Genomic DNA, 25,529 nt, shown 5'->3' with positions numbered 1-25,529 from the left:
ACAAAATGTTTAAATTGCACAATGATCTAGATAATTTAATATGTAATTACTTTTCAAATTAGAAGAACCAAAAAGCACATTTTAATCTTGGCTTAAGCAGAAAATATAGCATGCTAATTGTTTTTAGGCATCCAATTATATAAGCTTTTTGGGAAAGGCAGGGAACTGGACAAAACTTGCTAATAGTTGAAAGAGTAAGTACTAAATAGTCTTACAAAGATGTCATAGTATCAAGAAATGACATATAAAATAAAGACTATTATACATTTATATTAGGTATTATTTAATTAGATACTGGGCAATAATCAAAAGTTTCAGTGCTGGTGCTTTTAGGTTGTGTGATACTGGACACTAAGATCAAGAAGGCCAACGTTTAACCTCATTCTTTTCAATCAAGATCTTCTGGAGATCCTTCCCTTACCTTCTTAGCTATCTTTAGTCTTCTGAGAAAAGATTGAAAATAGATTAAACTTGTAATTTAAACCATACACCTTTATTTTCTATACTTTTCCTCACTTTTTGGTCCTTCTTCGTAGGTCTTCCGATTCTACTTTGGACAATCCAAATTATTTCAGAACTCCCATGGGGTTCTGCTCTTTGCTGGAGACACTAATAGGGTGACGTTTGTTAAGATACTGATAATCATGCATTACCTCCCAACCAGATTTATGACTTAACATTTGTGGAAAAAAAACTCACAATATAGTTTCTCTTTTTCTGTTTTAGGAAATTACAACTCTCTTTTGGCAATTTTATATTCCAGCATTTTCTCTTACTTGTCCAAGAAGCTGTTTTATTCTTTGGAAGGATTAAAAGCCAACAAATTAATGCTGGCATTGAGGCATAAGGCCAAAATGAAATCAGTATTTTCATAGTACCAATAATATTATGGGCAAATAAAGTATGAAACAGAAATGGAAAATAGAATCATTATCCACTACAGATCCTGAGAGTACTGGCACATATGGTTAACATGAAAAGAAGTGTAGAAAGGCAGTGCCCAGTGCTTTCTGAACAAAAGGTGGCTTTTTGCATTCTTACGTATTCCATCCTCCAAAATCCTACGTGTTGCTTTTATGTAACTGTATGCGTATATATATTCCACTGAAGAAATATATCTTAGTAATTAACCCGCCATCGATGAAAACTTGTTTTCTAATATAGGTAGCCTATGAGTGTTTTCTCTCTGGAATAAAATTAGATATCCGTTTTATGTACCTTTCCTTTGTTTTTGGAAACCTCTCATCTTAATTACAACAGTACATACAAACTGATTAATGATTACACAATCTTACTTCCAGCTGTGCCAAAGGCAGATAACAGCTAGTTGAATTGCCTTTTACTCACTTTAGATTACACTGTTGGCTCCTTTTACAGTTTATCAGTTCCTAGGATCTTTCTTCTAAATTAAGAAATAAATTGCCTTTCTCAAGAAGATATCATATACCCTGAGGGGAAAACTACAGTATTTCCATATGGCAAGAACCTCCTCTATGAGTTGCAACTGGCAAATCAATGGAATCTCAGCTTTTCTTTACTTCCTTTTTTTCTGTCTCCTTTTCACATTTGAAAGAATTTTATATGTCTTCCTGGCTCAAAAACTCACAGATTCATTGCAAAGCATATTTTTTGCCTGTTTTATTCTGCAATTGTGGATAAGATATTCTAAAATTCTTTTCACACAAATGCAGAAATATTTAAAAGAATTTTCATAAAAATGCAATTACCCCAAATACACTACATCAATATGTTCATTTTTTGCACGCTGAATGTAAATAGTACAATCCAGCATATTCCTGTGAATAAGTAAAGGCTAAGTCTTATTTTCAAAACATATTATTCGAATTAATGTACTATGACTCATTGAAATTTTATATGTGCCATTCTACCTCTTCAAAGTATACAGACATTACTAATCCATATAAAATCTCTACATTTTTAGAAATGTGCACATATTCATTAACACATTTTTAGTAGATGTTGAGCAAAACTTTAAAAGTAATATATCTTAAGTAACACTCTTAGACCAAAAAATAAAAATAACATAAAACTAACACAAGATACAGTCATTTACCACAACAATTTTATTTTGCTGGACAATGTATGAACATACTAATATATTCCTACTGGTATTGCCTACTGGGGTAAGGTGCTCATGTGTTCTATGGGAACATTTAATTTGAGCTGGAATGCTCAGGGAAAACATAGTAAAGTGCAAAAATGGCTTTCCTCGTGTGTGGATATATAGAGACCAAGGGGAGTAGAGGATTGTAGTTAGAAAATCAAGTAAATCTTGTTTAGGAAAGAGTAAAATGTATGACCTTTACCAAAGCAAAAGATCTACACTGGGAAACAGCAAAGTTAAAATTAGATTAAAAGAGCAGGTTGCATTGTGGAGGATCTTCAAAAGGACATTTTCCTGGAAAAAAGAAAAAGCAGAGATCCATTAGAGGTTTTGAGTTGGTAAATGAAATGGCAAAATCTGTGATTTAAGACATAAATTTAGAGCAATATTTATTTACATATGTTCTCAGGAATAGTAATTAATAGGGTTACTACAAAAGTGTCTCCAAGGTCAAATACATGTAGAAAATAGAAAATACAGCAGTTTTCTCTATGACTTTAAGATGTTGATAGACATTTTGACTCTCCTAAACAAAAATATAGGATTTTGCAAATGTGACCAAGGAACCCTTTCTAGGAAAACAAGGCGTGGATCAAGCATCCCATATGTAGTTGTACCTATGTAAGAAATGTACTGTTCCACATTTTAAGTAGCTCATTTAATTTCTACTTTGAGTCAAAGAAACTTTCTGTCTGCTGCATGGAGAATGGGCTATAAGAAGGCAAATCACACACTGGGGTCTGTTGAGGGGGGCTAGGGGAGGGACAGTGGGGGGTGGGAAGGTTGGGGAGGGATAACATGGGGAGAAATGCCAGATATAGGTGAGGTGGGGATGGAGGCAGCACACCACATTGCCATGTATGTACCTATGCAACAGTCCTGCATGATTTGCACATATACCCCAGAACCTAAAATACAATTTAAAAAAACACACCAAAAAAACAGGATTTGAAATTATGCAATCAGAGGAGAAAAAAAAAACCAAAAACCAAAAAACAAAAAACAAATACAAAGGAATGAAAACCACCTACAGGATAAAATCACCTCAGAAGACCAAATCTAAGAAATAGTGCTGCCCAAAAAGGGGTGAAGCAAGACTAAGGTGTAGAAAGCCTTAGTCAAAGAAATAACAAAAACATTCCCGAACTTGAGAAAGATATGAATGTTCAGGTACAGAAAAGTGAAAGAACACCAAACAGATCTGACCCAAACAAGACAACTCTGAGACACACAATAGTCAAACTCAAAAATCAAGGACAAAGAGAGGATGTTAAAAGCAGCAAGAGAACATAAGCAAATAACAAAGAAGAGAGCTCCAATTTGTCTGGCAGCAGAGTGATAATGGAACCCATACAGGCCAGGAGGGAGTGAGAAGACATTTGCAAGTGCTAAAAGAAAAAAACAACTGAGCTTGAAAACAAGGTGACAATAGAGATAATGGGAAAAAGTAAGAAATTCAATAGTCAAATTACAAAAAAATCTTGCCAATATGAAAGAGAGAAATATCCTGGAAGAGAGAAATATCAGAGTGTGGCACCCTGAATATCAGTTTCAAGCCCCAATGATGATGAATATTCCAATTACCTTGATTAGATTTTATGAATGTGTCAAACCATCACATAATGATATAGTTTGAATATTTGTTCACTCCAAGTTTCTTTTTGATACGTGATCTGAAATGTTGTATGTGTGGCAAGTGGGAGGTATTTGGGCCATGGGGGTGGATTCCTCATGAATGGCTGGGTGCCCTCCTAGAGTTGTGAGCAAGGTCTTGCTCTATTAGTTTTCAGGAAAAGTGATGGCTTAAAGTGGCTGGTATTTCCACCCATTTCTCTTGCTTGCTCTTTCACCATGTCACCTGCCTGCTCCCCCTTCCCTTTCTGCCATGTGTAAGAGCTTCCTGAGTCCCTCAGCAGAAGCAGATGCTGGTGCCATGCTTCTTGTAAAATCTGCACAACCTTAAGCCAAATAAACTTCTTTTATTTAAAATTAACCCACCTCAGTTATGTTTTATAGCAACACAAAACAGACATATTCTATGAAGGCTGCTTGCTTCCTTTTGAAATCTATCCAGGAAATGGACACATGTCTCATAAACCTAATAGTTTTTGACTTTTCCCATGAGGCCTTTACTTCTATTGTGCACATATGTAGAAATGGAAAGACAGAAAATCTATCATGTGTGAAGATGTTCTCAAACACAGATGCCTGGGATTAGGAAAAGGACAGCTCAAATGAGAAAAGCTGGGATCTTGTAATATCTTCATTCCATGAGCACAGTGAAGAAGGAACAGATGACCTTCTCAGCAGATGACCACAGCCTTATGAACAGTGAGCAGATGGAGTCCTGTGTCCTGCATCATTGTGCTTAGGGCTTGCCCTGGACTCCGGGACAGCCACTGCCTACACATCTGTCATGATTCCTGACAGCCCCACTGACTGTTTCTCATCAAAACCAGCTGAATTTTTCAAAATACCTGAAGCCATCACTGTTTTCACAAGTCATTGAGCTCTTCCCCAAGAGGGTTAGTGATGTCTTCTCCAAAAATGCTGAGGCGATTTTCAATGAGAAATTGTACAACAGAAACCTGTAACACAAAAGGGCAAAATAGGGTGCTCTTTTCATGTGGCACAGTTATAAATCACATTTTATCTATGAATGTTGGAGCAAAAAAAACATGAAATTCAGAATTCTGTGAAAATCAGAGTAGATGTAGAAAGACATAAACCAGTTTTCTCTAAGAAATAACTATGACTTTTTCAAGAGCATTTAGGGCATGCATTTTAAAATCATTATAATCAGTGGGTTAAATTTATAATTTATAGCCAAGTTTAAATTATATTTTATATTAACGGTCATATCTTTAAAAATAGGATAATTTTCAAGCAACTCATATAGGATGTTTGGGATAAAGATATATATTCTCTAATTAAATTTATAAAGCACCTGATAGCTAAAAACTTGTGAAGTTCACTTGTTAAGTATCTTAAACTTGGGAAGCAGAGATTCTCTGAGGGTCTTTTGTGAAAGAAGGAGGCAGCTGGAAAGAAAATGTCTCCTCATCTAACTGCAGTCCATCTCCATGCATTGTCTGGTCTCAGTATTGCTCTCTCAGGATTGTGATCTTAGAATATCCTAGAAAGTTTTACTAGTCTTTTCATTCCAGTAGCAGAGACAAAATAGTAACCAAGTAACCTGAATGCCAAATGTGAGCCCCAATTGATAGAGAAAAGCTGTATGTGTGGAGCCATGAGTGTTCATATAATTCAAACCACCAATGAAGTGTCAGTAATGACCAGAGGAGCTGGGACTTATCACCACTGCCATTGTTGAGATGAGGAAACTGAGGCTTGGAATCTTTGCCTAAGGTTACACATCCCTCAGTGATGAGACAGAGTTGAATCTTGGCTTGTCAAATTCCAAAGAACAGCTTTTTTTCTTTTCCCTACCATGTTACACCACTTTCTTCTCTCTCTGTGGTATAGTCAATTTAGTGTTTTGTGTCCTAGATAGGAAAGAAATGACTCACCATGCTCAATTTCCTATTTAACAACCCATCTTCTCATATATCTTCTACCTTCTGCCACTCCTAGAATAGGATTAATGCCACTGCTTAAGAGGTGTAAGTAAAGTGTGCAGCTTAAAAAAATGGTTCATCAGAATTAATATCCTGAATTTGAGGTTCAAAGTGGGAATTCTGCTCCACAGGGAATAAAAATGAGACATCTCATTATCTTTGTGGTGAACTCATTTACTACTTCTGAACTGCAGGAAGTAGACAGGCAAAGAATGTTTGGGGTTATACACACGGATAAATTACAAGCTGTCATCTGATTGGATGAGGACTGCTGCTCAATGTTATGCAACATTCCAAAAAGATGTCACAAAAGAGCAACATTGGCTTTTGGCAGCTAGTCTAAAAGTCTAACCACGAAAATACAGACTCTTAAAGCAAGGAATTGTACTCAGGAAGTTGCAAATACAGAGAAATAAAACAAAGTACCTTTTTCATATAGCATTTACACAACTCAGTGAAAATAAAAAAGAATAAAGAAATATGTTCAAATATGACTTCATAAATGGTAAGACAGCATTTAAAAATATGTCTTAGGAAGTATGTAGAAAATATTTTCCTGAAACTACTACAGTGTGATTTAACTTGAAAAAACATTACTAAATTCCAATAGTATATTTAAAACCTCTGTAACATTTCATGATATGCTTAACAAAAATTTACTGATAATATGAAACAACAATTCATTTTAAAGGGCTTTCTTCACTTTTAAAGTAGCAATACAGGAATGCTGTCTAGAGCCCCAAAACACGATAAGTACCCAAAGCTTATCTGTTATCTAAGACTCATTCCAGACAGGAATGCATATAAAAATATTTTATTAAATTCAATTCCTGAAGCAGATATTGATTTCTCTGGTTATTTAACTATTTGACAAAGTTAACATTATACTACTGGTAGATTGGTCTCCTGTTATTTTTCTTGGACCAAAGAATTTCATCTCCTATCAATGTCATATATTCAGAATGTGCAATGATCAAAGATTCTATATTAATAATATTAGAAGAAAAACAAGAATTCAACGACAGTACTAAGGCATTCATTTATTTTGAAACTTGACTCCATGTGTATGACCACATGAAAGCCTTTGGTACTGGTCATTTTTTCAGTGAGTAAAACTGAAAACTATAATAAGCCAAGATTTTTTAAAGAATATGTTGGCTGGTTTTTTGAGATGTGCCTAGAATACAGTAATAATTGCTTCCTTAGCTCTGGATTGCAGTTATTATCTCTTCCTTGTTCTTTTGATCAATAACATCAAGCTACTTATTGTAGAGTTGGGATGAAAATATACTTCCTAGGATGTTTTGAAGAAAATTCTTACATAGACTAAAAAATTATTTTTATGGCAAATATATGTCAGATAAATTACAAAGAAAACATTTAATTGAAAAACTCAGCCCAGTCCTCACTTCCTTCCTAGCTACCCAACTCCATAGTTCTGATCCTCCACTGACCTGCACACCCAGAAGCAAGTGCTTGGATTTTGTCCAATGAAAACTAGAAACATACAAACAAGGAGAGTGTGGGCAGTGGTGGGAAGGAAGATAAAGTCTCCTCCTATGGTATGAAACTTCTTTGTGTACATTTTAGCAAACTTGTACAAACTGACAGGATCTGGTGATAAAGTACCTTAAAATCCTATGATTCTCTTGAGAAGAAATAAACATAAAAAGTGTTGTTTATTTAGGCACAGTGTTTTTGATTTCTAGTGAGAAAATTTCAGAAACTAAAGTCACACACCCATGTGCTCATGCACACATGTTGAGGACTGGGCCTTCTGACCTGGGCTATGTGTGTTCCTGGGGAGAAAGTTCCCACAATAGTTTCATTCTCTTTCTTTTAACTGTATAATATTTCACTTCTTTACTTATGAGTAGAAAGTTGCTGGATGTATACAGAAATCTCCCATGAGTAACTACATGTTACTCCTTAAACCTCTGGAATGGAACAGAAACACCTTCCATAGAAAGGAAGCTTAATCAAAATTTAGATATATCATAACTTCAATCCTCTGAGTATCAGTGCTAGAGGCATGCCAATGTAACCTTCCTAAGTGGTGGATGAAAATTACTCACATTATTGGGCTGATGAACAAGTCTTAATACTATACAATTGAGCTTATTAAAATTTGTGAATCTTTCATTCACATGTGTGCATGCGTGTGTGTGTGTGTGTGTGTGTGTGTGTGTGTGTGTGTGTAGTTGTCTTATTACCTCGCTAGCTTCAAAGTCACACCTTGCTTCCACTGGTCTCACTAAATAGCCCAACACTCCTCTTCATAGTAACTAGTTCAGAAAATACCTTTAGGCAACTATCATGATTAAAATCCAGTATTTGCTCCTTTATAGTAATATTTATTGAGTTGTGGTTTGTACTATACATGCTTTGGAGGACTGAGGACAGAAGACTGAAAAGTGTGGATGAAGTCTCAGTCCTTCTACACCAACACTATGTACTGTGGTTATGTTATACACCCATATCTGGTAGTTATAGCTGTTCACTTCACTTCCCATGGATGGGTTCCAATATGTTAGGAGGAAGGAAGCACTCCAACTCTGGCTGACTCTAGGAGGCAGAGTTCAGGAATTCCTTTGTCTGATGTGTACCAACAGGAGATTTGGAACCAGTGTCGAGTTCAAGGAAGAAGCTGAAAGGAGGCTGCAAGGGGAAGTCTCAGAGATTCATAACACAGAACTCTTTGATTCATCCAAGCCAGTGTGCATGGGTCTTGCCTGAAACCATCGAAAGAGTAACTTTCCCTATTGTATTTGCCTGACAATCCTGCAGCATCTAAATGATTTCTATTCATTGAACTAAAACGGATAAATCTTCTCCTAGAATGAATTAGGGAGGCCTCCTTCTTTCTCTATCTTGTGAAAAAGCATCAAAAGGATTGGTACCAATTTTTCTTTGAATGTCTGATAGATATGCTGTGAATCCATCTGGTCCTGGACTTTTTTGTTGTTGTTGATAATTTTAAAATTACCATTTTGATCTCACTGCTTCTTATTGGTCTGTTCAGGCTATTTAATTCTTCCTGACTTAAGCAAGGAGGGTGGCATATTTCCAGGAATTTATCCATTTATTCTAGGTTTTCTAGTTTATATGCGTAAAGTTGTTCATAGTAGCCTTGAATGATCTTGTGTATTTCAGTGGTGCCACTTGTAATATCTCCTGTTTCATTTCTTAATGATATTTGAATTTTCTCTCTTCTTTTCTTGGTTAATCTCGCTAATGTTCTATCGATTTAAGTTTTCTTTTCATAGAACCAGCTTTTTGTTTCATTTACCTTTTGTACGTTTTTTGTTTGTTTCAATTTCATTTAGTTCTGCTCTGATCTTGGCAATTTCCTTTCTTCTGCTGGGTTTTGGGTTTGGTTTGCTCTTGTTTCTCTAGTTCCTTGAGGCATGATCTTAGAATGTCAGTTCTTGCTCTTTCAGTCTTTTTGATGTAGATGCTTAGGGCTATGAACTTTCCTTTTAGCATCACCTTAGCTGTATCCCAGAGGTTTTGATAGATTGTGTCACTATCATTTAGTTAGAAGAATTTTTCAATTTCCATCTTGCTTTTGTTTTTGTCCTAGTGTTCATTTAGGAGCAGGTTGTTTAATTTCCATGTATTTGCATGGTTCTGAAGGTTCCTTTTGGAGTTGATTTCCAGTTTTATTCTGCTGTGATCTGAGAGAGAGCTTAATATAATTTCAGTTTTCTTAAATTTATTGAGGCTTGTTTTATGGTCTATAATATAGCCTATCTTAGAGAAAGTTCCATGCGCTCCTGAATAGAATGTCTATTCTGTGGTTGTTGGATGAAATGTTCTGTATCTGTTAAGTCCATTTGTTCTAAGGTATAGTTTAAATCCATTCTTTGTTAACTTTGTCTTGATGACCTATCTAGTGCTGTCAGTGCAATATAGAAGTCCCCCACTATTATCGTATTGCTATATATCTAATTTCATAAGTCTATTAGTAATTGTTTTGTTATTTTGTAATGTTATTTTTCTGTTGCACAAGACCTTTTACAATTAAATAATGCCTCTCTTTGATTCTTTTAACTGCTGTTGCTTTAAATTTTGTTTTGTCTGATGTAAGAATAGCTACTCCTGCTTGCTTTTGGTATCAATTTGCATGAAATTCCTTTTCCCACCCCTTTAAGTTTATGTGATTCTTTATGTATTAGGTGAGTCTCCTGAAGACAACAGATAGTTGGTTGGTGAGATCTTATCCATTCTGTGGTTCTGTATCTTTTAAGTGGAGCATTTAAGCCACTTATATTCAATGTTAGTATTGAAATGTAAGGTACCATTGCATTCGTTTTCTGTTGCCTGTATACTTGGGTTTTTTGTTTTTTTCTTTTTGTTTTTTAACATGTGTTTTTGTTTTATAGGTCTCTTTAATCATTCTCTTTCTATTAATCACACTTAATAATGTTGCTAATCTAAGAACAAAAGCTAGTGTGATTTATACTTTAAAGAGGTTCTGTTTTGATGTGTTTCCAGGATTTGTTTCAAGATTTAGATCTCCTTTTAACAGTTCTTGTAGTGGTGGCTTGGTAATAGTGAATTCTCTCAGCGTTTGTTTGTCTGAAAATGACTATATTTTTCCTTCATATACAATGTTTCGTTTTACTGGATACAAAATTCTTGACTGATAATTGTTTTGTTTGAGGAGGCTAAAGATAGAGCCCCAACCCTTTCTAGCTTGTAGAGTTTTTGCTGAGAAATCCACTGTTGATCTGACACATTTTCCTTTATAGGTAGTTTACCTGGTGCTTCTGTCTCACAGTGCTTAAGGTTTTCTTTTTTTGTTTTTGGGTTTTTTTAAAGAATGAGATTCCCTTTCTTGTTTTTCACTGAATGTATCCTGGTGTTTTACTTTTTTATCTGTCATAGATAGTATGTCAGTATTTGGTTTAGAACATGAATTATAATTTGCATTTTGTAAGGCAAAATAAGCTTCTATGATAGCTATACAATAAAACCAAATTCTCAGGATAACCAGCAGTTAATCCACAATCAAGAATTGAGAAAATGTTAAAATATGCACTTAGCATGGCTACTCAGGGGCCATTATGAGTGATAGACTCTTCGGATTCCTTAGTGCTAGCCATGATGTGTGGTGCTGCTCTAAGCCTAAGAGTTATCTGTCGTGTAGACACTGTTTTAACTAAAGTAAAGCATTTTATTTAAATAAACATATTTCCAGTATTCATTTACTTTTTTAAAAACTTACCTTATTGCCGATACTTTTACAAAGATGCCAACATTAATTTAAAAATACTAAATGGATGAATGGATTTTGTTCTGATCTATGTGCTTGGTGACACTGTTTTTTTAGATGAGAATATATGTTACATGGAAAACAGTTTCGTAGTTAGATTTTTGGATCACTGGAAAACATCCTGCATTACAGTTCTTTTTGTTTGTTTGTAATGGCCTCACTGGATTCTTGAAAGATAAAAGAAGAGAGAGAGAGAGAGAGAGAGAGAGAGAGAGAGAGAGAGAATGCAGGTAAGAGGGAATAATGCTCTATGACTTTTAGCGGAAATCATCACCATTACTCTATTGCAAGGTGCCACAGGTCCTAACCCCTCCCTTGTTTTAATCACTCTCTTTCTATTAATCACACTTAATAATGTTGCTAATCTAAGAATTAACTTTGATTTAATTATCCTAATAACTATTTTAGGATAGGCATAATCTACTCATTAATAACCTCAAGAACAAATGCTAGAAAATTCAACCTAAGAAAAGGCAAAGTACAAGTTGGTCAGTCAGGAAAGCTCTTCAGAAATCTGAATCATGTCTTCATGATTCTGAGAAAAGTTCTGGTATTAAGCAGATGTTAAATATTTGTACTTGGATTCCGAGGCATGACTGGATTTTAGAAGTTTCTTACAAAACAGAAGTTACCTAGTAGTTAGGAAATGAAACAGAGGGCTTTAACACTGGGGAAAAGGAAATTCAAATATATGTTAATTTCATGACAAAAAATAGTCTTTTCAAGAAAGCTGTTTGTCAAGTCAAAGAGCAGACAGAAAAAAAAAAAATCACATTTTTCTTTCCAATTAGACCATTAGTTGCTGAATGAAGAGTACCTGGGATAAAGTAAGTGTTCAGCCATTATTTGCTGAATGTACAAATGAATGTTGCATAAGATTGTTGCTTTTAAGGGTGTTCAACCTTAAGACCAAGCAACTAGTACTTGGAGACTTTAGAGTTACAATTTCAAACCCAGTCAATCTCATTTTAGATTTTCCTTGATACTTACCAATGAGTGGGTATAAGGACTCTTTCTTGCCAGAACTGACCAATAACTGGTAATATTTCTCAGTGCCCTTGAAGACAAAATGAACTAAGCATTACAACAAATCTTTCACATTAAATATTTGAAGAAGATCACTTTTTCTTAGCATTTCTACATTTTCAAAAGGAAAGGAACTAGGACCAGTCAAAATGCAATTTTATTCGTGGGGCTGGCCACAGTTTTTGAGTTACAGTTTTGATTTCAGTAACCCCTGTCTTCTCCCCAGATTCTAATAAACTATTCCAGATTCTTGCCGTATTCCTTGTGAAAGGCCATGGATCTATGAAATTACAGTACAATCGACCTCTCACTTTCTGAGTGATCCATGGAATACAAAATCACATATACTACACTCCCTCACTAAGAAAGAAAAGGCTAGCTGGATAGTCATGCTTTCTACTATCTAGAGTTTTTGGAGAATATTGAACTTTGCCTTCACATGTCCCTGCCAGACAAGCCTGTTTCTCACACAACCACATGGAAGGCATCATAAGCTGAGTAACCCTGAGCACAAAGAGATAAATGCCCAAGAGGTCTCGAAGAGATGTGAGAGTTGATTTTTAACAAAAATAACTCGTAGATAACTTACAGTTATTCCTAGCTTTACTAGTGACAGGTTGATTATGTCATTTGTTGTGTCTGAATTTGTTATTGTTATGTTTATAGACTATAAAAAAGAAATGAGAAAAACTGCTATAAATTTGGAATTTTAATGCATAAGATCACATAATTATTGTCAAAGTATTCACTGTATTCCAAAGACAAAACTTGTTTCCAGGTAATGACAAAGTCAAGCCCATGTAGAGCCTGAATCCCTAATTATAATTTATTTTAATTCCTTTATATAACATGAAACCAGTAGAAAGAATTTCAGTAAAACCGATTTCTCTCTCTCTTAAAATAAAGGATGTGTGGCTTTTGTAGTATAACATCTCAGGCAAGAAAGAGGAAGAGCGAGAATTCACAGAGGGAACAGGGTCTGGCCCTCAGCCTAAGGGGCCACTTCCACAATGGAGGGAACAGTTTAAAAAGGAGAAGCTGGGCCCTTTCTTTCCTCCTAGGTTGTGTTTTTATCACATGGCTTATATCTTTGCACATCCCAAATGCAGTTCTAGTAAAATCAGAATAAAAACTAGCTATGAAAGACATTTTTTAAACTTCTATGTGGCAAGCATTTTCTCTGTGCCAGTTATCATGGTTACTAAGAACCTCATTGCTGAAATCTATTGAGACGATTAAATAAAATTTTAGAAATTTAAGTTTCATTTCCAACTGTGCCAGCAAATAGAGTATCTATAATAGCTCTCTACTGCACTTCGCATTGAGAAAATGCACCATAAAAACAGGAAGACAGTTTGTAGAAAATAACCCAAAAGGATTAATAGGATTCTGAGATGACATCTATTGCACTCTGAATTTCAAAAGACATTATTTTAAAATAAGGCTATATGTAACTGAGAGCATTATCTATGCATATGCATCCATAATGAGGGCTCCTTTCTCTGATAAACAGTGCTTAAAGAAGACAAAAAATATAAATGGACTCCCATGCAACTTAAAGATTATGTTAAAAATGAAATTAGAGGAAACTCTCTTAGAATTCATTACTATCCTTTTCGTTGTATGTGTCTTTTTAATGGACTGTTTAACATGACAGATGGTTCTGAAAGTTGTTAATTGAATTTTTATGAACAAAGGCATCTTATATTCACTAATTTCAACTGTGCTGCATGTAGATCTAAGGACTGTGAAAAAGTGTCTCAGAATCCAACAGCAAGGTTCAGAGCACCCAAACTCAGGGATATCAGGGACTGCTTATGCTAAAGTGTCTAGGAGGGTGCAAGCACTGGACTCTAGTGTGGGATTTAATTAGAAGGAAAGATGCTGCTATTTTTTTCAAGTGTCCTTTCATATAATTTAAAAATTCTTTCATGAAATCTTTTGTAAAGTAAAAATCTGTTTTAAAATAATAATACTCATCTCTTACTCTACGTGGTTTGTAGGATAATGGGTTTTCATGGCATAAGAAACATTAAGTCCAAAATAATAATTACAAAGGTATGTGGATTTCTTCCTAATGCTGTTCTCCTTGTAGACAAAACAGATAAATTCCAGTAGATAGTGCTGTTTATAAACAAGTATTTTTAAAAGAAAAGCTATCAAATAATTTCCTAAAAAATTGAAATGTGACTATTTTCTTCTTAAGAGTAAAGTATTTCTTAATATATGAAAATCTAGGAAAATGTGACAATTCCAATTGAGGCCAACTTTAAGATGATCTAGATGTTCAAATTATGAAATAAAAAGCAGTTGTTATAATTATGCTCAATTATGTAAAGAAAAATAAGTTCACAAGTAACAAAATAAAGACAATCTTATCATAGATATAGTATATATTTCAAAAGACATCTTCAATCTGAAAAATACATGAAAAAATTTTCTCAATGTGCTAAATAAATAGCATAACTGAGATAACAAATGAAAGAATCAGTGAAACTGAAATCTATAGAAACTGTCCAATCTAAAGAAGGAGGGTGAAAAAAGGATTAAAAATAAATAAACAGAGCCTAAGGGACCTGTGGACAATATCAATATGTTTAATAAATGCATCTTGTCACTCATATGAGAAAGCTAACAAAAAAGAAAACCTTGATCTTAGGAAATTAAAAAGGAGAATAGAGGTTACTAGATGCTGGGAAGGGCAGGAAAAATGGAAAGAAAAGGAGAGATTTGTTAAAGGACACAAAATTACAGCTAGATTGGAGGGATAACTTCTAGCGTTTTATTAACTGTAGGATGATTATAGTTAACAATAATATACATTTTTGGATATCTAAAATCAAGGAAATTGAATGTTCACAACACAAAGAAATGGTAAATATTTGAGATGATGAATATGCTAATTACCCTGATGTGATCATTATACATAGCATGTATTGAAACATCACTATTTACACCAAAATGCGTATAATTGTGTGTCTAAAAATAAAATTGAAATTTAAAAAAGTTTTACACGGGGCAGGCATGGTGGCTCAAGCCTGTAATCTCAGAACTTTGGGAGTCCAAGGAGGGTGGATCATTTGAGGTCAGGAGTTCGAGACCAGCCTGGCCAACATGGTGAAACTCTGTTTCTACTAAAAATACCAAAATTGCTTGGCATGGTAGTGAGTAATCCCAGCTACTTGGGAGGTTGAGGCAGGAGAATTGCTTGGACTCAGGTGACAGAGGCTGCAATGAGCCAAGATCATGCCACTGCACTCTAGCCTGGGCAACAGAGCAAGGCTCTGTCTCAAAAGAAGAAGAAACAGTTTTACATGTAACTGGAATCACAGAATGACAGAAGAGAAAATGGGACAGAAAAGAAAATGTTTGAAGTGATAATGGCTAAAATTTTCCTAAATTTGGCAAAACATAAAAATTTACAGGACAGGTGCAGTGGCTCACACCTGTAATCCCAGCTCTTTGGGAGGCCAAGGCAGGCAGTTCACGAGGTCAGGAGACTGAGACTATACTGGCCAACATGGTGAAACTTCATCTTACTAAAAATACAAAATAATTAGCTGAGTGCGCTGGCATGTGCCTATAATCCCAACTACTCGGGAGGCTGAGGCAGGAGAATTTCTTGAACTAGGGAGTCTGAGGTTGCAGTGAGCCAAGATTGTGCCACTTCACTCCCGCCTGGCAAGAGAGAGAGAGACTTCGTCTCAAAAAAAAAAAAAAAAAAAAAAAAAAAAAAAAAAAAAAAAAAAAATTACAAATACAATAACTTCAGAAAATGCCAAATAGAGTAAGTTTAAAGAAAACTGGGCTTTGACACATCATAGTCAAACTACTCAAAGCCAAAAATTAACAGAAAATCTTGGAAGCTGTAAAAATAAGATGAAAAATCAAAGAAAGAGGATCAATGTTAAATGACGATAGACTACTCATTAGAAAGCAAAGAGACCAAAAAACAGTGAAATAGCTTTAAAGGGTTGAAAGGAAAATATTGGCAAAGAAAATTCTATATCTAATGAGGATATCTTTTAAGGGGGAAGGTGAGATAAAGACCTTTTTTAAATAAATAAATAAATAAAACTAAGAAAATTTGTTGGCACTGGAACTATACTATAAGGAATGGTTAAGAAAATTTCTATAAAATGAAATGAAACAGTATAAAAGCGTAACTTGGAGCTTCAGAAATGAATGATGAGCATTAGAAATGTTTATTTCATGTAAGTTATAACTAAATAAAGTTTACATTTTTACCTTTCAGGGCAATTTTCCATGAAAAATGCTGAATGTTACCATTTGTCACAATGAAATCAAAGCAGGCAGACAGGAGTGTGCTTCCCCACAGGAGGCCTCTCTAGTCTCAGCTCCCTCAGGCAATGCATCTGGTATTTGGAAATAGGTCAGAACATTTGCATGGATTTTGCTGTTGGCCAGGAAATAGCTTTTTTGAACTATAATTTTTCCTCCTACAAATACTATTTTGGATGATCAGAGCTTCTGTAAAGAGAAAGGTGACATGAAAATATATGAAGCATATCTGCATTACAACTTCAGATATCAAAACTTACAGAATAATTAAAGCTAAAAGTTTGATTTTTTTTTTTAACCAACAGCATAAAAGAAATGATGTAGACATGTGCTGATGACTTAAAAATCATGTCCCTCTCAACTCAGTTCAATCCTGACATTCTTCAGAATGGGAGACTCCAAATTCCTGTGTATTTGACATAACAGTTAACTGCATTACCTGTGCTAGAAAAAGAACATTATTTGGGTCAACAGACAAAATTGGAACATGAATGGGTGATTAAAACATGTTACCAATGTTAAATTTACTGAAGTTGACAGCTGAATGATGGTCATGAAGAGAATAACCTTATTCTTAGCAAATGCATAAGTATTTCAGAATCAAGGGCCATGGTGTATGTAACTGTCCTTCAAAAACAGGTGTACACATACACGTATGTGGAGAAAAAAGAGAGAGACAGAGACAGACAGAGAACAAAAAATAAATGAAAAAGCAATGTGGTAAACTGCTGCCACATAGGTGAATCTGGGTAAATAGCATATGGGTGTTCCTTGTATTATTTTGTATTTTTCTGCATGTTTACAATTGTTTCCAAGTGAATAACTTCTAAAAATAAAATAAACATTTTTGCAAATGTGGAAACAACCAAAACTACTCTGACGTAAGTAGTGACAATTGGAAAAAAAAATGTTTAATTCCAATAAGAAATGCTTGCTTGTGAAAAATCACTTTATTACAACAAACCACTAGAGTTTACAGACATTTAACATGCAATATTCCTTTCAAGCTTAAGCAATGTAGTTAACATGGATTCCTCTTGCTTCATATTGCCTAACACTTCCTTTCTATACATAGAAAAGCATACATGAATATATAAAAATACAGTTTTCCATATGGTATTTGTAAAACACTCTTTCTCTCCTCCCGTTATCTCTCCTTCCTGTCCTCCCTGCCCTAGCTCTATCAACTGTCTCTGTCTCCCTTTCATTCTGCCTAAGTCAGGAATCTGGAATTTAATTTTTGGTCTTAAAAACACTTAGGCACATTTATTGATGTCCTCAGTGACAATTTGAAGGGGAATGTTCTACGGGTGGTCCTTTTCTTTGGCTAGATTGATGTACCTGATCAAATTTAATAACACCATTAAACAGAATAGGATAAATTAGCTAATAGCTTATTATTGAATAAATCTATGTTGCTAATGTTTTTAGTATACCTTATGTCATTTTTTAAAACATATGGCTACACTAAGCAAGATCAGACTGTGGGTTGGGAAAATATACAGAATATTTCAGAAAAATAAGATATGTCCCAGAAAATAACAGGTTGCTCTGTAATAAAAGATTTGGGCGGCAGAACCAGTCTCATTCTCGTGTACTCCTGCCTAGATTCGAAGGCCTACCATCTTTCTGGGTTCAAGAGTAGAAAGTAGCAGCTGCTTTGAAAATCACTCAGCAGAGTAACCTGCATTTATGAAAAATTTTTTTCATTAATTTTTTAATTTTTATTTTAATGTAGAGATGGGGGGGTCTCAATATTGGTCAGGCTAGTCTTGAACTTCTGGCCTAAAGCAATCATCCTGTCTCAGCCTCTGGAGTAGCTGGGATTACAGGCATAAGCCACCATTCCTGGCTTGGAAATTGAATGTATGTCTTAAGACTAGGCCAGGCATGGTGGCTCACACCTGTAATCTCAGAACTTTGGGAGGCCCAGGAGGGTGAGTTTCTTGAGCTCAGGAGTTTGAGACCAATTTTGGCAATGTGATGAAACCCTCCCTCTACAAAAAGATACAAAAAATTAACTAGGCATAATGGTGTACACCTGTAATCCAGAGGCTAAGGTGAGAGGATTACCTGAACCCAGGGAGTTCGAGGCTGCAGTGAGCCATGATTGCACCACTGCCTTCCAGCTTGGGCAACAGACTAAGACTCTGTCTTAAAAGTAAATAAGAGAATAATGTTATCTCCAATACATAGTGTAGGGGGAGAAGGGAAAGATGAGCATGGTAATCAGAACTTTCTCTAAAATAAAAATTAAGAAAAACATGCAGGTAAATGAGAGAACATTATTTACAAGGCAACCAGGGTAAATTGTTTGAGAATAGTCTAAAATTTTCTATTAAGAAAAAGGGGAGCAAATAGGGATTCGCATTTTTATCACAAATTAAATATTTAAATACATATAATGACAGAACAAATTACCATTCTAGAAAAGAGCACCAGTATTCCTTTAGTTTTGAAGAACTACAATTTTTTTAAATGGGAGAAAAAGTTAAACTACATAAAATATTTATAACAACATACTAAGACTGTCATAGATAAAAATGTCAGCATCTTGTAACTGATGTGGGTACACACGTAAATTGTACCATCCTCATAACTGGGCCGCTGATGGGCCCTATTCTTTCACAGGCAGTACTACAGTGATGGGAAGTGGAGGACAGGTTGGTTTGGAAGCTAAACACTTAATTTTACTATGTAATGCAAGCTATGTTATCACAAGCAAGTCACTTAACTGCTCTGAGCTCCAGTTTCCATGACTGAAAAGCAGGCTAATTAAACATCCAAATGTTCTTATAGCTTGAAGTGCTATTCAAATATAAAGAATTATTTTTCATGTTAAATCAGACTTAAGAAATTTGGCATGGGGATGGAACTTAGCCATGAAACAATACATTGTTTAAGAAAAAAAAAAAACACAGTATTTTATTTCTTTACAAGATAAATCATCTGCAATATGTTAATTGGTTCCCAGAAAACATAATCTTCATTGCTGCTAGTCTCTGACTGAGAACAATTCACCTATTGCTTACTAATGGTAAATATTTTCTCCACTATTTCACTGCAGTGTTCAATATCTAAACTGAAAATGTTTTAAGACTCATTCATGTAGGGATTCATAATCCTCTAGTTTTTTTTTTTTTATTAGCAAATTGCAAATACCACACAATTGTCCATTAGCAACATTTAGTACATTCACAATATTTTGCCACCATCTACACATTTTAATTTCAGGACATTTTCATTACCACTGACACAAAAACCTTATGTCTGTTAAGCAGTCACTCACCCCCCATTCCCTGCTGCCCTCAGCACTTGTACCACATTTTGTTTATCTATTCATCAGTTGATGAACATTTGTTTGTTTCCACTTTGGGCAATTATATATTAATATAATACTGCTATAAACATTAGTGCACAAAGTTTTGTGTAGATGTATGTTTTTAGTTTTTCTTAGGTATATACTTAGGAATAAGGTGCCAAGTCAAATGGTAATTCTAGGTTTAACTTATTATGGAACCATCACACTTTTCTGCAGGGTCTGCCACATTTTATATATCTACCAGCAATGGCTCTTACACTCCCGATTGCCACTGCCCACTGCCCCCAATTTACATACCTACATGAATACAGTGTCTTATTACTCATGCCAAATTGTAGAAGAGTAGTAACAGCAAATAGCAAAAGAGCTAGTTGCCAGGCATTGTTGTAAATGCCTTTACACATACATATGACTTTATAGGCAGTATAACACTTGTAAACCTGGTTTCCACATTTTCTCCCTCATTAAAAAGTTTCTTGGGCTGGGTGCGGTTGCTCACGCCTGTAATCCCAGCACTTTAGGATTCGGAGGTGGGGCAGATCACCAGAGATCGGAAGTTGGAGACCGGCCTGACCAACATGGAGAAACCCCATCTCTGTTAAAATTACAAAAAAAAATAGCTAAGCATGGTGGTGCATGCCTGTAATCCCAGCTACTCAGGAGGCTGAGGCAGGAGGATTGCTTGAACCCGGGAGATGGAGATTGCAATAAGCTGAGATCATGCCATTGCACTCCAGCCTGGCAACAGAGCAAGACTCCATCTCAAAATATATATATATATTCTTGGAAATCTGCCAACCAAAGACTTCTCTCTTATTAAAAAGCATTTAAACTGCTTGCTTTTACCTGTAACATAGAGAAGACATTAAGCAATAGAAATTGTTCACCTTAAATCTGTCATGCAGGGAATGATATACAAACATTATTTGTTCCCAATAAGCTTTGGAAACGTTTTCCTTAAGTAAATAAATGAATTATAGAATTTAGTAAATTAAGAACTTGGAAAGATTTTAGTTGTTTCAACTTTATGATGATGCATGAGATTTTGGTGGAGTGGAGTGAGGAGGAAAGAAGAGTGTTGAGTGCATGCATTGAACCCTTGCTGTGTAAAACAAGTATGGCACTTGGTGTGTGGTTGTTCACAGCAGAAGACGCATGTTGCATGATCCCTGTGAACCCATGTCAATGCAGGATATCCAAGGTAGGAAACCACATTACCCATCCTCATACCAGACTAAGAATGTGTATTGGAAAACTAGCCTACACTCCATTAATCAAAATATTCTTTTAGATTGTTACCTCTCTATGGATACCAAATATGATAATCTGCTGCACAACAATTCAGGCAACCCAGTATTTGGTGATATGATTAATTGTATTTGTATTTTTTTAAAAGATGGGATCTTTTCTATGTTGCCCTGACTGGTCTCAAACTCCTAAACTCAAGTGATCCTCCCACCTCGCCTCCCAAAGTGCTAGGATTACAGGTATAAGACACTGGACCAGGTCTATTGTATCATTAAATACTATTTATTTAGGAAATCAGCTTAGGAGTATAAAAGCAATTTTTCAAACTTAAATGGACTATTGAATAATACTTGGGGAAGAATGATCTATTCCAGAGGTTTAAAAACACAGATAAAATTGGGCATAATGGAAGGAGGACATTGGACAGGGAGGCCTAGAGCCTGGTTCCCTCAACTCTCCTTCCACAGCCCCTGAACACTCACTCCCCAAGAACTCAGAGAGCCCTGTCGAAAAACGACTGATCAAAGCCAAAGAAAATTGGCTCCAATAGCTCTCATAATGCAACGACCATTTATACATATCTGCACATAAAAACCTCTTTGGGGAAAGTTCAAAGCATACAAGTGTCATAGAGGAGGTCAATTGAGTTACTGGCTTAATAGGCATCATATTACAATGTTTTTCATTTTAAGAAGGTTCAGGAAAAATTTTAATTACATTTTTCTACCTGTCTAGACAACGTGAAGGTGACTCTGTTCTTTTATAGCTAACCCACATAAACACAGGGCCCAGCTGGGGTCTTACTGGCAGCTGGGGTCTTAATGAAAGGTGCCCGTGAAATTCACCATGGGCTGGCCCAAAAGAAGGCACTTCTCAGCACAGGTGTGATTTTGCTGACTTTGTCCACACAGTCAGCTGTCCACAGCTTGTTCAGCAGTATTTTATTTTTTATCAGAAAGCATTTTCTATACCTAGAAAGACAAGCAAGATCTCTGTTTGTTTCTTAAATGTTGTAGGAGCAGCTCTGCTCATGGGAAGACACCAGTTCTCCCTGCTCCTGGGAAAAGCAGGCCTCTCATTTATCTCTATTAATGGACATATGACACGGAATAACTAGATGGGCATTTACAAAGTGTGTGCTGAGAGAAGCCTGGCCACACACTTTACGGAGGGTAGCAAACAACTATGGACCGTACTTTATCTTAGAAAGATACTACTTTATTACAGAGCCATTAATTCATTTATTATTGATGTTGTGCTTACTTCAAAAAAATTAGGATCTGAACAAAAATGTAAAAGCACATGATTTACAAAAGTATTTATAAAAGTTTTGCTTAAGAGAGAGACTAAAAATTATAACGTTGGATTAGAGGGATGTAAAATATATTTTAACTTTGATTTCTGTAGTACTTTCTAGCCTTTAAAGCATAGGTTATTTTAAATTCCCTTTCTTAAGATTTTGTTCATACAGTTTTGTTATAGAATCTGGTTAAAACTGTAAAACTATGGCCTACAGACTGAATCTAACTGAAAAAACAAACCAAATGAACCCCGACCAGGGGCCAGCAGATCTTCTATGTAAGTGATGGACACACTTCCCATTTATCTCTATAGAGTAAGAAAGTGATCTACTTTGTCAGCCTTGAAATTGCTTTTTGATAGTTTCTGCCTAATCCACCTTAGACTTCTAATATAGAAACCACCATATAACCTGGGTTAATTTACAACTTTATTGCTCAGATGGACCTGCGTTTTAAATAGTTACAAGCCTGATGAAGGATTCTCAGGCATCATGGGCACATCATGGGCACAGCATGGGGTCACTTCCCGCTAGTCAGAACTACTTGTGGAAACATTAAAGCTACAACAAGATCAAAGACTCCTCATGTGGAAATCTCCCTGTGACTTCACTGATTCATGGGACACTTAAAATTAAAACTCTTTAATGGAATTTATGAAATGGAAACAATTTTGCTGGAAGCGTACATGAAGAATAATCTAGATGCAAAGCTTAGGGCACATTGACTATACTAATGCAGGATAGAAAAGTGCCCTCTGATAAAAGGTGGCATCTTTCTAAATTTTTTCAACATTTTTTACCCTATGTTTGTGTACCTGAAGATTTTTATGAAACACAATAAATTATCAGATAAAATTGTTTTTCTAAGTAGCAGCTCTAAAGGTATTAATCAAACTAAAAATGTTCTGTTCAGACATACACCTGCTTGTTTTTACAGATTTTTAAATTTTCTAGTATAAGTATCTATGTGTACAAATACCTAAGATTCTGTGTGGAAACTTCCACATATACTGACCTGAATAAGTTATTTGAGTATTTCTTCCTTTAGTCCATTTAGTTCAATAAAGTGCTAAGATTATCCACTTCCTTGAAACCAAAACAAGGAGTTATCAAAGTCCAGAACTTAGTTTCCATTTTCCTACAATATTTATTAAGTATCTACCATGTGCCAGTCACGCTTCTAAATATTTTTGCACATTATTTTATTTACTCCTCAAATAGTTACATCAAATAGTCACTATTAGCCCCATTTTATAGATAAGGAAACTCATGGAGAGGTTAAGCAAATTGCCCAGTTATAACACAGATGATCTAACTTGCAAGCCTATCCTCATAATTGGCATCTACGGGTGTTGACCCAACTTCTAAAGTTCTTGCATGGAAGAATAGCTCAGGAAGTACTCCCCTTATCTTTCCTACCCTCACCCTTCTTTTCTCCAGAGTTATCAGGCTCTTGCTGTTGGAATTGTTCTTTGAGAGTGAGGGGATACATTTCATGACATTATATCAACAAAGCTAGATAGCTTAGAAATGTTTAAAATATATTACAACATAGCTTTGTGTTCAAATGGATTCTTGTAGGGTCCCTCTGTGTTTCTTCAATCACTGACACTATTATGCTATTTCAGTAGAAATGAGAAAGTATGACTCTTACATAAACTGGCTCATAGGAGGAGGAGGAAGATGAGGAAGAGTAGGAGTAGCAGCAGAAGAAAGGAAAGAGGAAGAAGAAGGAAGAGAAGAGGGAGAAGAAGGAGGAGGAGGAGGAGGAGAAGGAGTAGAAGGATGAAGGTGGAGAAAGAAGGAAAAGGAGAAGATCTACCTGTCTTTATATGGAGTAAAAGCCCCAGTGAACCATGAAAATTTACAGGATTCTAAGGATATTTCCCCAGCTCCAAGATAGAGATGTTCCCTTAGATGCGTCTGAGTAATGGTTGAAGCATAATCCATAGTATCTGTAATTCCATTGATAAGAAGTCAGTAGTCATCTTCATTTTTGACCTAAACAAAATTCGTTTTTCATTCTCTATTCTTTAATAGCTAAATAAGATGGCAGTGGTGGCTAAAGAGGGTGTGAGCTAAGTACAGTCTCTTTCTTTTTGTAAATGCTTTCTGGGCCTCCACTAGTATTAATACCTTTATATTTATAAAGCAAATTATGTCTTAAAAGATAAAAGACATAATTTTATTGGAAAAAATTTTCTTATTTATCATTCTAATGAATATAAAGAGTATTCATGAAGGCCTCATCTGACTTTTGAGAGCAGAAGTTTCTAATGTAGTATAAAATAAATGACAATAATCTCAAAATAATTTTTTCTATTAACATCAAGCCCAATCAAAACCCACTGTGAAGAAACAAACATTTATATCCCAATATTATTACACACAAACTAAAAATCACTTATTTTGATGAAATACTAATGTGGCAATTGGTCAACTATTTTTTCCACTTGAGTTTATTACTGTAGCCCTGTAGCATAAACCTAAAAGGTGAGAAAGCTTCCAGTCAGAGCCTGGAGATGAGCTGAGGTCCAATGCAACCTATATCATTCCACTCCCTTTTTATGGATAAAAGGAAAAATTAGGCATCAAATTCAGATTATTAATCTGAACAGATTTATTCAAGGCATAACATAATGGTCCATCTAAGAATGAGATGTGAAAGGGAAGAAGTAAGTTTGTAATAGCAAGGGGCTATTTCTTTTTTGTAATTGTTTCTTTCTCAAAAAAATTGTCATATTAATCACAATCATGAATGTACCCAAATGTTTACTATAGAAATGCATGTAGCTTATTTCCTAAAAATTATGGTAAAAACTTATACAAAGTGGTTGCATTTAGTGCTGTTAGTCACTTTCTCAAAAAATCTGTTATCTCTATCTCAAGAGTCGTGTGCTTACAAACCAAATTCAGATGTCTTAGATGACTTACACTTTCTAGTAATCCCAATGGACGTATAATGTATATAAAAATGATATTTCAGGAACAGCATATCTTAAGAATATTACTAAATTAAGTTTATATATATTTCATCACATCACGAAAACATTTGAGTGGATACAAAGAAATATCTCAAGGCAGTATTCAAAAAATGAAAAATGTTGCACATATGTGTATCATAAGCCAAGTAAAATGAAAATTCAGCTCTTAAATATATTCAATTTTCTAGCAGAAAGGGAACACTGTCTTTATAGGAAATGTTTTTAGCACAATACTACAGATTCTATAAAACTCTTTAAGGAGTTATCAGTGTCTAGGACAATAAATGGTTTCTGTTAAGAAAATAAAGGTCTACCCTCCCTAAATACTATAATTACAAAGGTCAAGAAAAAGGAAGTAAAGTAAAA

General features: G+C 35.1%; 1 long non-coding RNA gene across 1 annotated transcript; it reads right to left on the bottom strand.

Annotated features, from left to right (window-relative positions):
* Positions 1–2,129: 2,129 nt before the first annotated feature.
* Positions 2,130–23,948, bottom strand: LOC141584080 (uncharacterized). The gene is made up of 4 exons (XR_012517028.1): positions 16,256–23,948; positions 11,972–12,038; positions 4,603–4,713; positions 2,130–2,419 (listed from the first exon to the last, which is right to left on the bottom strand). It is a non-coding gene; the product is annotated as an uncharacterized LOC141584080 (long non-coding RNA).
* Between the last annotated feature and the right edge of the window lie 1,581 nt (positions 23,949–25,529).

The sequence above is a fragment of the Saimiri boliviensis genome, chromosome 3, assembly GCF_048565385.1.
Source record: "Saimiri boliviensis isolate mSaiBol1 chromosome 3, mSaiBol1.pri, whole genome shotgun sequence".
Taxonomy (NCBI): domain Eukaryota; kingdom Metazoa; phylum Chordata; class Mammalia; order Primates; family Cebidae; genus Saimiri; species Saimiri boliviensis.
Note: the sequence above shows the minus strand (reverse complement) of the source record. Positions and strands in the feature narration are given on the sequence as shown.